General features: G+C 40.4%; 1 protein-coding gene and 1 non-coding gene across 2 annotated transcripts in view; one reads left to right on the top strand and one right to left on the bottom strand.

Annotated features, from left to right (window-relative positions):
- The window catches only part of Nav3 (neuron navigator 3), a 760451-nt gene extending 759152 nt beyond the window's left edge, over nt 1-1299 (bottom strand). The window contains exon 1 of the mRNA XM_074083986.1: nt 1087-1299. The gene's annotated coding sequence lies outside the window, so the exon portion shown is untranslated. The remainder of the gene's footprint in view (nt 1-1086) is intronic.
- Nucleotides 1300-8453: 7154 nt separating this feature from the next.
- Nucleotides 8454-8584, top strand: LOC141410624 (small nucleolar RNA SNORA51). Its single transcript, XR_012435459.1, has one exon. It is a non-coding gene; the product is annotated as a small nucleolar RNA SNORA51 (small nucleolar RNA).
- Nucleotides 8585-12828: the final 4244 nt, after the last annotated feature.

Below are 12828 nucleotides of genomic sequence, written 5' to 3'. Positions count from 1 at the left end.
AGTTCCCCAAATTAAATGTCAAAGGAAGGGGGAAAGTACAGCAAAAATCAAAGAGAGAAGTTTCTTTATATTAAGACTAAATTCTCTTCAAAAATACATTTTATTTATACCCATGACTTACTTGGATTTAAAACATATGCAGCCCTTACAATACATGTCATACTTGGAGCTACAGAACTCTGATTTTGACATGCAGACGCCCAGTTCAGAATGCATTTCTGCAGAAGCCAGGAAGATCAATAGACTCAGGAAACAAATATGTTGATGGATGAGGACGGGTCTGAAAAGGACCAGGTTGAGGTGGCCACGCTGCCGGTTTCACAGCTATTCCCAAGCTGGTGGAATAAAGGGTTACAAAGGATTCCTCCTCTTTTTTTAAAGAGGAAAGAAAAAAAGGGGGGGGGGACAGGATAAGAAAATAAAAAAGAGGAAAAGGAGGGAAGAGAATGGAGCGGGTGGTAGTGAAAGGAAAGAAAGGAGGACCAGGAAAGAGAAAGAATCCTGAAGAGGGGTGGGGGAGTAGGAAGGAAAGCTATGATGTATGGACGCTGGCCAACCACCCAGCCAAGCGCTCCATCACCCCAAGCCTGCAATCCTCCCTCGCGGGTCTAGAGACTGGGGGTCCCCTGATGCTGACACCCCGCCCAGAGACCCGGCGCGGGCCACAACGCGATGCCCAAAGTGGCTCCTGCATCCAGCGCATCCAAACCCGCCACTCCCTGGACCGCGCTCACCACCCTCGCCCCCGACTTCTCTCGGCGCCCCCTTCCCTAGTCTCAGGGAAAAAGCCGAGAAGAGCGCAGCAATGTGTGTGTACGGGGGGGGGGGGGGTGGAGAGGATCAACAAGGGGAGGGAGAGGAAGAGGCAATCAAAAAAAAAAAAAAAAATATATATATATATATAGTAAATCTGATCATGGATCTTGGGGAAGTACCAGGGGAGGGTGCCCGTAGCTAGCACCTGGGAAAGGATCACGCTGTCGCAAATACCCCGGTCTCCGTGGAGCTGGGCGATTTTCCACAAAAGGAACTTTGGAAGGAGCGCAGCGGTTTGCAATGGAAGAGAGAGAGAGATCGCAGCTTTACCTGGCCGAGGTCACGCCGGGGGTGGCCGCCGAAATCCTCAGGTTTGCGATTTTGAGCCACTTGATCAGGTTACTATGGAAATCATCTTAAAGAGAAGAGGCGAAAAAGCCACCCAGACGCATCCTTGTCACCGCGCAGGAAACTGCTCGGGCCGCCGGGCGCGGGCGCGGGACCGGGTCCGGGCGCGGCGCCTCCCCTGGCCGGCCGGCTGGCTCGCTCTTTCTTCGCTCCTCGGCCGGGCCGCGCCTCCCCGCCCCGCGCCGCCGCCGCCGAGCCGCCCGCGGGCCGAGCCGAGCCGAGCTCTCCGCGGCGCGCAGCCGGGAGCCAAGCGCGAGCTCGCTCGCTGCTCGCAGCCAGCCGGCCTGGGCGGCGAGGGGCGCTGTTTCCCAGCCGCGCAGCTGGAATTTAAAGAGACAGACGCGTCTCCGCTTTGGGGGTCCTTGTCCTGGAGGGGGAGCCGGCAAAACGCCCACTGTTTCTGCGCAAGCTGAATGGATCAAGCCGGCCCTACGAGAAAAGTTTCCTGCGGGGACCGCGGATGGAGCGCGGGAGGACCACCCTCAGCCTCCTCTCCTGAATGCACAACACAGCCGGCAAGGACAGAGTACAAGGGATTTTTTTTTTTTTTTCCTCTCTTTCTCTCTTCCCTTGGAGACTTAGGGGGGAAATGATTTGTATGCTCAACAAGTCATGCACCTATTTTCAGCCGCTCTCATTTCCGTCCTTGTGCACCGACTTCTTTCATGGAAAGCACATAGGGGTTCGCTCTTCGTTTTATATGTCAGACTCTAAGCAGAGATGCGTGGGTTTAGGAGAAGGTGATGGTGAAAGATAAAGCTGTCAAATATCTTGGAATAATTTTTTTCCTTTCCTCTCTCAGTCAAGAAAGCACCTCCTTTTCTCTTCTCTCCCAGCCCTACAGAACAGGCTTAAAGGTACATCCAACCTTACTCCAGCATCATTCAAAGGCTCACCTTCCCTCAAACACCTTTTCCCTACAGCTAGGAACTCAAGTCTGCTTCTGCTGCTGAGAATAAGCAAGATCTAGCGGAAAGAAGAATGGTCTATTTCTACCTTAGCTGAAAGTCTGCTTTCCACTGTTGTTGCAAATAAAATGCCGATCTCGTCGCAAGCAGAACGTGTGGACCAATATACATGGTTTGATACCCCACATATTTATTTGAAGAACCAGAGAAATTGTGATCCAATCAGTTTGTTTTGCTGTGTTAACCTTCACCTTTGTCTGCTTTGCCTGCTACACGGACTCTTTGTGGTACCAGTTCAAACAAAATTGTCTTCCTGGAGGAGAGGCAGTGAGGGGACTCTCAAGTTGCCTAGGACAGCCAAAAGGACTCTGCAGAGCCACTATGGCAAAAGGTATAGATGCTCTGGAAATAGTAATGGCATTCCATTGGGTTGATGGAAGAAAGATGTTCTACAAGAAGTGGTGGACAGGATTTGTATATTACTCCTCTTGCTAGCCTAGACTTTATAAGTTTATGAGTCCTGCACATAGCAAGAAAGCACTTCTTTCCTGTATCTCCCCACCCACTTATCTCCAGTACTTATCTCCAGTACTCACACCTCCTCCAGGTAGCCTTCACATTCCTTTTACCTTGCTTCCAGAGTAAGCCTTTGAAATAAGTAAATACTACTAGACTTATAGAAAATTCCCCACAGCTCATTTTTCCTTCTGGAAAGTGACCAAATTTCTTATTATGAGCTAAAACAGTATGTAACAAAACAGTGCTATTGAAAAAAAAAAAAAAAAGCAGGCCCTAAATAAAAAAAAGGGACTAGATCATTTATGAAGGATAGAAACTTATTTCTCACTGTTCTGGAGACTGGGAAGTCCCAGATCATTTGGTGAGGGCTCTGTCTCTACTTCTACATGGTATTCTCAAAAATGTGTGCTCTTGGACCAAAGGGCTGGAGACTGTGGGGGGAAGCCTCTTTTGTAAGTGCTTGAGTTCACCTCCTGCAGGCTCCTCCACCTGGTAATAGTGTTGCATTGGAGATTATTTCAGTGTGAACTTCAGAGGGACACAAGCATTCAATACATAACAAAGTGCTCTCAAACTTTAGCTTGGAGCAGGATTTCCTCCAAGGTTTGTTTAGGCAAACATTTTCAGGTCTCAAGCCCATTCTCACACAGTGGATCTAGGAAGCACATAAGAATTCGTATTTCTAACAAGTAATGCCTTCGCTACTGGAACCCCACCTCCTGCCCAACAGTCCCCAGGCAGGTCAAAGTGATTAACCTATGTCATGCTTGTTCCTACAGCACACACTCACCCGTTCTTTACATTTGCTATTCTATGCCAAGCATGCTACCACCGGCAAGTCTTCCCCTCCCCCCACTACCACCACTGCATCTAACTTTTGCTCAGCCCCAAAGAGTAAAGTCCTTCAGAATCCTCCCCATACACTCCCAGACCCCACATCTGAGTTTAAGTGCTGCTCTTCTTTGCTTCATCTGTACCCACTACTCATGCTTTAGGTATAATAATTGCATGTTTGTTTCACAGATTATGGGCACTAAGGACAAGGATGATAGCTCTTTTTTTAATCTGTGTCCCCAAGTGGATGAAACATTGCACTAGGTCAGTAAATACTGAAGTGGGTAGGAAGGAGAGGAAAGAGAAAGAACCAGAAAAGGAAGGGAAGGAAGACAATGTTTTTGGTTATTGCTGACTATGATGATTATAAAAGACACAACTTATAATAATATTAGAAAGGACAGAGGGATAAAAAGAGCATTGATATTGTTGTGGGAAATTATAAGCTGAGATACAGGACACTGAGGCAGATTAGCAGGAAGCAGCCTCATGTGTCCAAAGGCTGAGCCCCAAGAACAAAGAGGCCTCACCTTATATACCCTTGTAAGCAGGTTACAGAAGCAAAAAAGCAAAGCTCAACCCACCTGTGGCTGCATGTGACTTCATTGGCTATCTTATTTCCCCAGTGCTACGTGACCTTCATGTTTCAATTCTTTAAGTGTTATCCGTCTGCTTTGCTATCCCTTCCCCCTGTCTCCTCAGAACACAGCCTGTCTGTTTCTTTTCTGGCCCTCCTCCCTGCTTAATATTTCTGAACTCCTAGAATGTATCAGGTCCCGGGTTAAATGCTTTGCATGTTGCCTCATCTAGTCCTCCAAACAGACTTGCAAAATAAATATTATATTACATGTAAAAAATTTAAGGCCTGGAAATGTTAGGTACCTTGGTCAATACCACAGAGCTATTTACAGGTTATTGTAGAGCTAAAAGGGGAGCAATAGACTTTATGATAAACACCCAAAAGGCAGCTTTCCACAGGTATAAAGAAGTTTGATGTGAAAGCTGTTAATATTCAGGAGTGTTTCAGTGCCTGAATAAATATCACTGGAACCCACCATCCTTACTCCCAAGGGGCTTGCCTCACAGCATAGGGTGGGAGCCTCTGAAGTACCATTGATGTTTCCCTGACCTAATGGTCCACTGATGTGCAGTCTTCACAGGCTTTCGTAGGAGTTTCTCAGGCTGTCATTTCTGGACAGTCTTGCTCTACCTATGAACCAGACTGTGAATACTGTGTAAATTTGTAAACCAGTCAAGCAAACCAAGCAAGAATGCATCTGCTGTGGAGAGGGGCCAGAGTTTTTTGCCTGTCTATAGTTCTGTTTTTGCTACATTTTTATTGTAACAGCAATCAGCATTAATTGGGATGAAAAATGTGTGAATAAACTAAAAGTATAATAAATAAAATTACTCATGTTCCCTTTGAATATTTTTCCTATTTATCTATCTATTGATCATCTACCTATCTAACTAAACAAAAGAGAGTTTGTTTGAAAATAAATAGATTTTATGGTCACTTAGGATAAAGCATTAATTCAAACTTTATTATAAATATACCAACCTATAGCTATTGAAGTCCATTCAATATAAACTTGGAACCTGTATAACGACTACAGAATAAATCAATGTAGGAATTTTGTTTTCCTTGAATGCTGTATCCTTTACATAAGATTATAGGAACACACAACATTCTTACAGTTGCAAGGTATTATTTAAGGCAGTAGTTTTAACATCAAATGCATATTAGAACCACTTAGGGAATGCTCAAAAATCCCAGGTTGCACCTCAAACCAATTATATCTGACTCTCTGGGATTTGAGATGTAGGCATCAAGGTTTTAAACCCTGCCTGGTGATTATCTTGGGAAACCAGGTGAAGACCACTTCTTTGATAGAATTCACAACTGGCTACTGATTAGAATTACCTGGGAATTTTTAATTTTTTGTTTTTGGTGGAACTAGGGTTTAAACTCAAGGCCTCGTGCTTGCTAGCAGGGCTCTTACAGCTTGAGCCACTCCACCAGCCCTACACCTGGGAAATTTTAAAGGCTTGCATAGCCACAACCACCTGCAGAGATTCGATTTATTTGGGTTGGATTAAGCCTAGTACTCACTATATTTAAAATTAACCCCAGATGATTCTAATGTTGAGCCTGGGTTGAAAACTGTTGTCTTAGACCAATGCTTCTCAAAGTGAGTCCCCAGGACAGCCTTACCAGCATCTCCTGGAAACTTTGCTAGAGATGCCCATTCTCACTCCCGGTCCACCCACCTGATGAGAAAGTTTCATGGTAGGGCCAGAAATCTGATTGTAACAAATCCTCCTGATGATTATGATACACAGAAAATTTAAGAATTTCAACCTTACCACATACAGTTAGTGACATTATTCTCCTTCAGAACTGAGAAACCAGCATTATGTTCAGCAAATATTTCTCAAAGTTCTAATACAGAGGTTCTAATAGTCATTCCTGATGTTTCCAGAAGCTGCTGATGCTATAATTCCGGAACCACAGTCAGAACCATTGGCCCATTAAGTGCCAGGCCATGCAGTTTAAAATATTACATATTTTAAGAACTGGTTTGTTTTTAAAGGCATTTGATCCCAACATAAATCCAATGTGTTGTCTGTGGCTCCAACAAGAAAACAGCTTATTAGAAGAAAACTCTTATGCATAATTCCCTAAAATGAATAGTTTTGTGTGTGTGTGATATAGAGCTTTCTCATTCTGACTTGCTTGGTGGGAGAAAATGTTGACATTCAGAACTAAAAGCTCAGGGTACCTTAGCCATGGATATGGCTTTAAAGAGCTCCTATGCTGCACTTGATTCCAAGGAAACAACAGGAAGAGAGACGAACCCTCTCTTCTCAAACCAAGCCACCAGATCCAAGGCATGAGAAAAGAGCTAATCAAATTTGCCCTTTCTGGCTATACCCCTGAGCACAATCTCTTCCAAAGAAGTTACTCTACTTCTTATTTATTATTCTAAGACAGAAAAAAATACTTATTTTCAAAAAGCAATTGCTGTTCTTCCTGATGATTTGGTGTGATTGAGGCTTTTTAAACTCTGTCTGTCCAGACCTACTAATGTTAAGAGGACCCTTGGTTCCCACAGCCTGGGCTTCATTCCAGGGGAACAAGCATAGAAGTCCAGATCACAGAGAGCAAGCACTGTGTCACTAATCATTGCCTCTAGTCAGACAGCCAAAGAAAACTTCTAACAAGAGCACTCAAAAGAAGACACCCAGACCATGAAATCGCCTTTCATCCTTTTAGCTCCTTGAATTGATTTCAGGCTACTAACCTGGATCCTTGAAGTTGGATCTTTTGGGGATAAGCTCTTTTCTTATAGTATGAGATCCTGCCTCTACTTGCAATTGCTTTTGAAAAGTTCTGAAATGGACTGCTAAACTGCATTTTCTTCCTGAGACTTCTTTGGAATCGATGGAATTTCTCTGCTTTAATAGATTTGAGCACCAGGGATAGGATCCTGAAAGAACTCTGAGTTTCCAGCCAAAACATCAGGTGCTAAGTTGCTGACAAGAGAAAAGGCTTTCTACGAGTGATCTAGCAGCATGTGTTTGCCTGTACTTTTTCAAATAGCCATGATGTTAATTACTACATCAGCTGCTGAACTACTAACTCTAGAATGTCTTAAAGTTTGAATGAAGTCTCCTTCTACCAAAGCTAGAGGAAATAATAGTCATCACTAAACTGCAAAATATCATCTAGATTTCTTTTTTTAGCTAGATCCACTTAAATAAGCAAGGCAGCTCCCAGAAATGTAATTAAGTTGCTTAGGTGAACAGAGAGCTTGCTGGAAGTGGCCTTTAAGAATATCAATTGCAAGGGGATACTGTAAAAGAGAACAAAAAGTGATAAAGATGATGAAAAGAAAGAGCAGGTAAGAATAATAGGGAAGGAGGTAGCTGTAAGTGGCAAGTGGGCCTTCATTTGCAGGGTACCAGCTATAGACAGACAGCAGGGACTGTTTCATTATGGAGTTGGACTCCTTGGAAATAATGGAAAGTTAAATCTTCCAATCAGAGGACTCTTAAGAATAGATTAGTACCTGACTTTGAAAATAGCAGTGAAGTTATAAAAGAGAAATCCTTCTTAGGAGATTTCAGCTGAACTTACACTGGAATGGATACAAAAAGTAAATAAATTTTTATAGCAGAACAAGAGTATATTTACATATATATGTACATTGTATCCATTTATACATGTATTTGGAGAGGGGATGCAAATGTGAAAAAATGCAACAAGAGGTATATACAGGTAAATGAAGATGAACTGCAATAGAATTTGACTCTTCTGCAAGTTTGAATTTTTGTAAAGTAGAAGGCTTAAAGAAAAATAGATTTTTTAAAATGCTACAACATAAGTTACCCAAAGGCACAGATAAGATGAGCTTAAAATGAGGGTGCTAGGAACTGGTTTCAATCTATTCTAAAACCAATAGCAGTGGTTGGCAACCTGTTCCTCTCTTGTATCAGATTGTCATCATTAGAGATGTGGCATGCATGTTTCAGCACATCATACATTCCAAGTAACGCAGTGTACTACTTTGGACCATGGTGACCTTTTTAACATTCTGCAAATTGATTTCCAGGCTATTCCTGCTCATCTTTGTTGATAGCCTTGGTAACCTAGAAGAAAATTAGCATGACTGACCAGCTGTGATTCCTGCATGTCTGTGCTCATCAGTGCTCAGATTCACATCTCTCTCTCTCCCTCTCTCTCTCTCTCTCCCCCAAAGCCTTCATAAAGTCATGTATTGTTGGTCTAGAGAGAAGCAACATCAAGAATCTTCATAAGGACAAGTCTAAGAGCCATAAGCAGTTAAATGAACTCATAAGTACTCAGATGAATGAACATCACTGGTTTATACTTCTCTGTATTTTGAGCTATGACAGAATTACAAGCTTCTGGACATTGTACAGTGTACACAACCTTTGAAACCACAGTGTATCCAGATTAAATTAAATGATGGATCAGATTTTCTGATCCATAAAAGTGTTCTTGACCTTCCGGTACATACCACAGGCATATTCTTACATTGACAGTATAGAAAGAGGAGGTAAAGTAAACCTACCCCAAATAAACCTCAACCCAGGCCCTGCACCTGTTCTGTATTGTGAATGGGGAGAAGTGGGGTGGAAAAAATGTTCTTACTTATGATAAATTTTATATGGAGTTTCATCACACTAATCCCTGCTACAGTCCAAATACCCCTTCAATCATCTCAAGCCCCACATCAGAACCAAATCATGAAATTAGAGGAAATTGGCACCTGATTTAAGTTTATGACTTGTAATCCCCCTATGAACATATTTCCAGAAATGCCCACCAAAAATAGAATTAAAATAAGCTGAGTATATTCAATTTCTTCAAGCCAACTGCCCTGTTTCTGTTGGAACAATCCTGATTTTCTCATGGTGGGGAGAAAAAGAAAATTTAGATTTCTGCTAGCTGGTCAATTCTTACTTATACAGATTTTTTTATCTTTTAAGGAAAACAAGCAACAATAGAAGAATTATCATAAAAATAAAATGAAATAGAGAGTGATTTTTTCACATACCCAAAGATATAGAGAAAAGATGTTAGAAAAGGTTCATCACTTCTTGCCACACACCAACAGTGCAAATCAAGATTCAAGAGGTGCCTGCTAGATAGAGAAACCAAGAGAAGAATGTTTCCTTTTATTTTAAGAATCAGGTATGGGAACTCCTGTTGGAGTAGCTCCATTTGTAGGGGGAGGAATTTCACACTGAATGATCCCACCAGTGGACACAGGCCACATTCTCAAAGAACACTCAATAAGTATAAGGTGTCATGAATGGAAAACTAGCGTCACCCCTTAGTGATTTAGCTGTGTAGAAAGTCTACTTGAAAATGTGAAAAGTCCATATACATGAGAGTTTGGCCTAGGTCCCCCCTAAGGACAAACCAGTTTAATAGGTATTAAAAATTCCAAGTACTAAACTAGAAGTAATATGGAAAAGAAGAAAAGGAAGAGCCCTGAACCCTTGCAGTAACTAGAGGTAGATAGGCATTAGTGAAATTTAACTCATTTTTTTTCTTCCATCTGACATGTTGGCAGCACTGTGTTTTGTTTTTTTTTTTCTCATGCCAAGGTTTGGTTAGGGTCAGTTTGGGAAGGAATTGCATTAGTTTCTATCTATGGGTTATAAGGGTCTTCTAAAGCTTTTGGAAGGTGCCTTAAGAAATTTAAAATATAGCACAACCCAACTTATTGATTTTCTCACTCACAGAATGCCACTTAACCATAGCTGTTGGGAGTTGTATCATAAAAAATCAAACATAGTATGTGGATATGAACAAATAGCAGGCACAGCCCTTAGGCAAAATAACTAGTTATAAATAGCATGAACACAGCATTTTTGCCACAACCTCATCTAATCCAAAGCTATTTATCACCGCATGCAATCTCCAAACACTCAAGCATCCCAATACATTTTATGTGGTACATATGTGTGTTATATATTTTAATTTGCACTGTCCCAGTTATTACATGAAAAAAACCTTTTAAGTCTCAGAGTTTCTAATTAAGTGAAATATACACTGGAGGGTTCAGTCTACATGTTTGATGACAATCAACAATCACATTTCTCAATTTATATATGCTTTATTAAAATCCACTGTTTAAATTCTTCCTTATTGGCATCTACATTGCAAAAAAAGTATGTACATACGTATGTGAGAATGTGTGTATTTGTGGGTGTTAATGTGATTTCCTTTTCTAAAAATTGCTCCTACATTATCTGTTTATTAAAGAGAGTATATTATTCAGCTTAATTAGGACCATCAACTCTCTTTACAACAAATCATGATACTTCATTTTGAAACCTCTGACATTTTATTCGCTGTATAATTCTGCTACATAAGCATTGACTCAAGCCACAATTTGCAGTCTGAGATACTGAAACGATGGAGAGGGACTGAATCATGTGATATAAAATGCAGAGCCGTAGCTCAGCTCCTGTAATAACTGTCATAGGCAAGCAGATGTGAAATGCTAATGTCTGTCTCCTGGATGTTTTGCAGACTACAAGGGTTTCCTAGTAATTTATAAACTTGTTGAAGTCATGAGCATTTATGAAGGCATTTTAGTTCCCAACTGTATCAAGAGTCTTACTAAAAAGGGGCCCCTAACTACTTCTGTTAAACAACTTTGTTCTGTGTTCATACCAGTTATCAATCTGAGAATCAAAGCTTACTTAAGTCCTCCCACCTTTAACTGTACACAGTATCCAGTTAGAATGACGACTGCCACTGCTGGTGAAGATCAATGATTATATTCTGTACAAGAAAATTGTACCAGTATCTCTAGAAATATCTGCATAAGAACCATCTCTTTTTGCCAACCCAACCAAATAGGATATGAGTGAAGAATGCTTAAAGAATGTTTCGTTGATTTAAAATAAAGCAAAATTGAATAAAAATCTCATAGAGAATGAGGTAGAGATGAGAAAATATATCTTCCTTCCAATTCTTCCTGAACTATGAGATTCTTAAGAAGTAATGAGATTTTCATGTGGAAAGGTTAAAGTTATTGCAGAGATAACATTTGTTCCACTGACAGCAGGAAAAACTCTTGATAAAGCACATATTTTGAAATATATATTATATACATGCACATATATATAGCATAATATAAATATATAATTTACTCAGTAGAATAAGACTTCCTTTGAGAGTTTTAATAAGTGACCCAATCAATATATTCATTTGAAAACTGAGACCCAAAGTCTGTAGTTAAGATTTAGGACCATTTTTATTCCTTTTTTCCCTAAAAGTTTCACCAGCCTTTCTACAGGCTGTTACATCCTGATGTCTGTGGGAGGTTTCCAACTCTGTTTCAAAGTTCTGAAGAGCATTTACAGCATGTTATTTCTGTAGATTGTCTATATTTTGAAATCTTCTAAACTCCTTAATAAGAATTCTCTATGAAGCTGTCATCTACCCATAACAGTTAATTCTGTTAATGTCCAATAAATCAATTTCATATAAGTTTGGAAATCATTATATATGATAGTATATATATATCATATATATGATCATTATAACCAATAACTTTGTGACTTGTGAATTTTAAAGCACACTATAATCAAAGCAATAATACATATTTTCTCTAACCTGATTCATAAATCCTATTTGGATTTATAATAGTTTTAATGTTGCAAAACCTTTGCTCTCTCTTAGAATTATAATTTAATAATTCAAATAAGCATTTTCTTCAAAATATTTATAATTTGCTTAAAATTTTCTTGTTGCCCAGATACAAATTTAAATGTACCTCAGGCGTTCTCATATACTAATCAGAAGGCATTCCTTAAGAGTAATTTATCAGTCAGAATATTTATTATGGACCTACTATGTACAAGGCAATGTAACCCCACCATATAAATTGTAAAGGTTACAGAGAACCATGCCTATACTAAAAATAGTTTCTGGGATTACAGCATATGATAATGAAACAAGCAGTACTACCATAGAAAATGCAAGCATCAAAATGAGTCAGCTGTCCTTGAGATAGCCCAAAGGCAATTTTGCAGCTATTACCTTGGAGTGACCTGAGGCAGAGAGTTAAACTGAGTTAGAGAATTTTAACTAGGTCTTACAGAAACTTGACACTCAACATGTGGTCTGGAGAACCAGTGGTAATGCATTACCTGGAAGCTGATTGTAAATATGGAATCTCAGGTCCCAACCAAGACCCATAAATAAGAATCTTCATTTTTTTACCAGATCAGAAAATCATTCATGTATGTATTACATTTGAGACTGTATTGGTATGGAGGAAGTAATGTTTGATCTGGAGCTGAAAGGACAAATAATATGAAACTAAAATCATACGCAAAGTCCAGGACAGTAATGGGATTCAACAGAATTCAGTGTTGTGTTTGCAGTGACAAGTGTAACACGTATTAGAGAGAGATATGTGTGCACAAAAACCCCGATTAGAAAGCTATAATCTAAAGAAGTCACACCATATATTTTGGGAGTTGTCCATGCAAGTTCCTTTATCCTAAAAGGAGAAGTTGATGAAGTCACTGCTCTGGTCAGAGTCTGAGATTCATTTAGCTATGTCTAGCGTGTGGACCTGGATTCTGTTCCTCAAAAGCATGATCACTCTGGCTGCTCTTTCACTACAGGACTGTCCTGTTCTTATTTATGTGGAATAAGCACACCAGTGTAGACTGTTCACATCTTACTCAGTGTGGGAAGAAGAAAAGGGTGGGGGAAGCCCCTATATCGCCTTTCTCTCCTTCATAAAAATGCATGTTAGAGGAAGCCTCCTGTCCCTGTTGGGCAGTTGATTGGTCAAGCCTACTTAACATAGCAATTTTTGTGTTGTGTTTTGTTAGGTTTTTT

This window comes from Castor canadensis, chromosome 8 (genome assembly GCF_047511655.1).
Source record: "Castor canadensis chromosome 8, mCasCan1.hap1v2, whole genome shotgun sequence".
NCBI classification, from domain to species: domain Eukaryota; kingdom Metazoa; phylum Chordata; class Mammalia; order Rodentia; family Castoridae; genus Castor; species Castor canadensis.
This window is presented reverse-complemented; position numbering and strand designations above follow the sequence as displayed.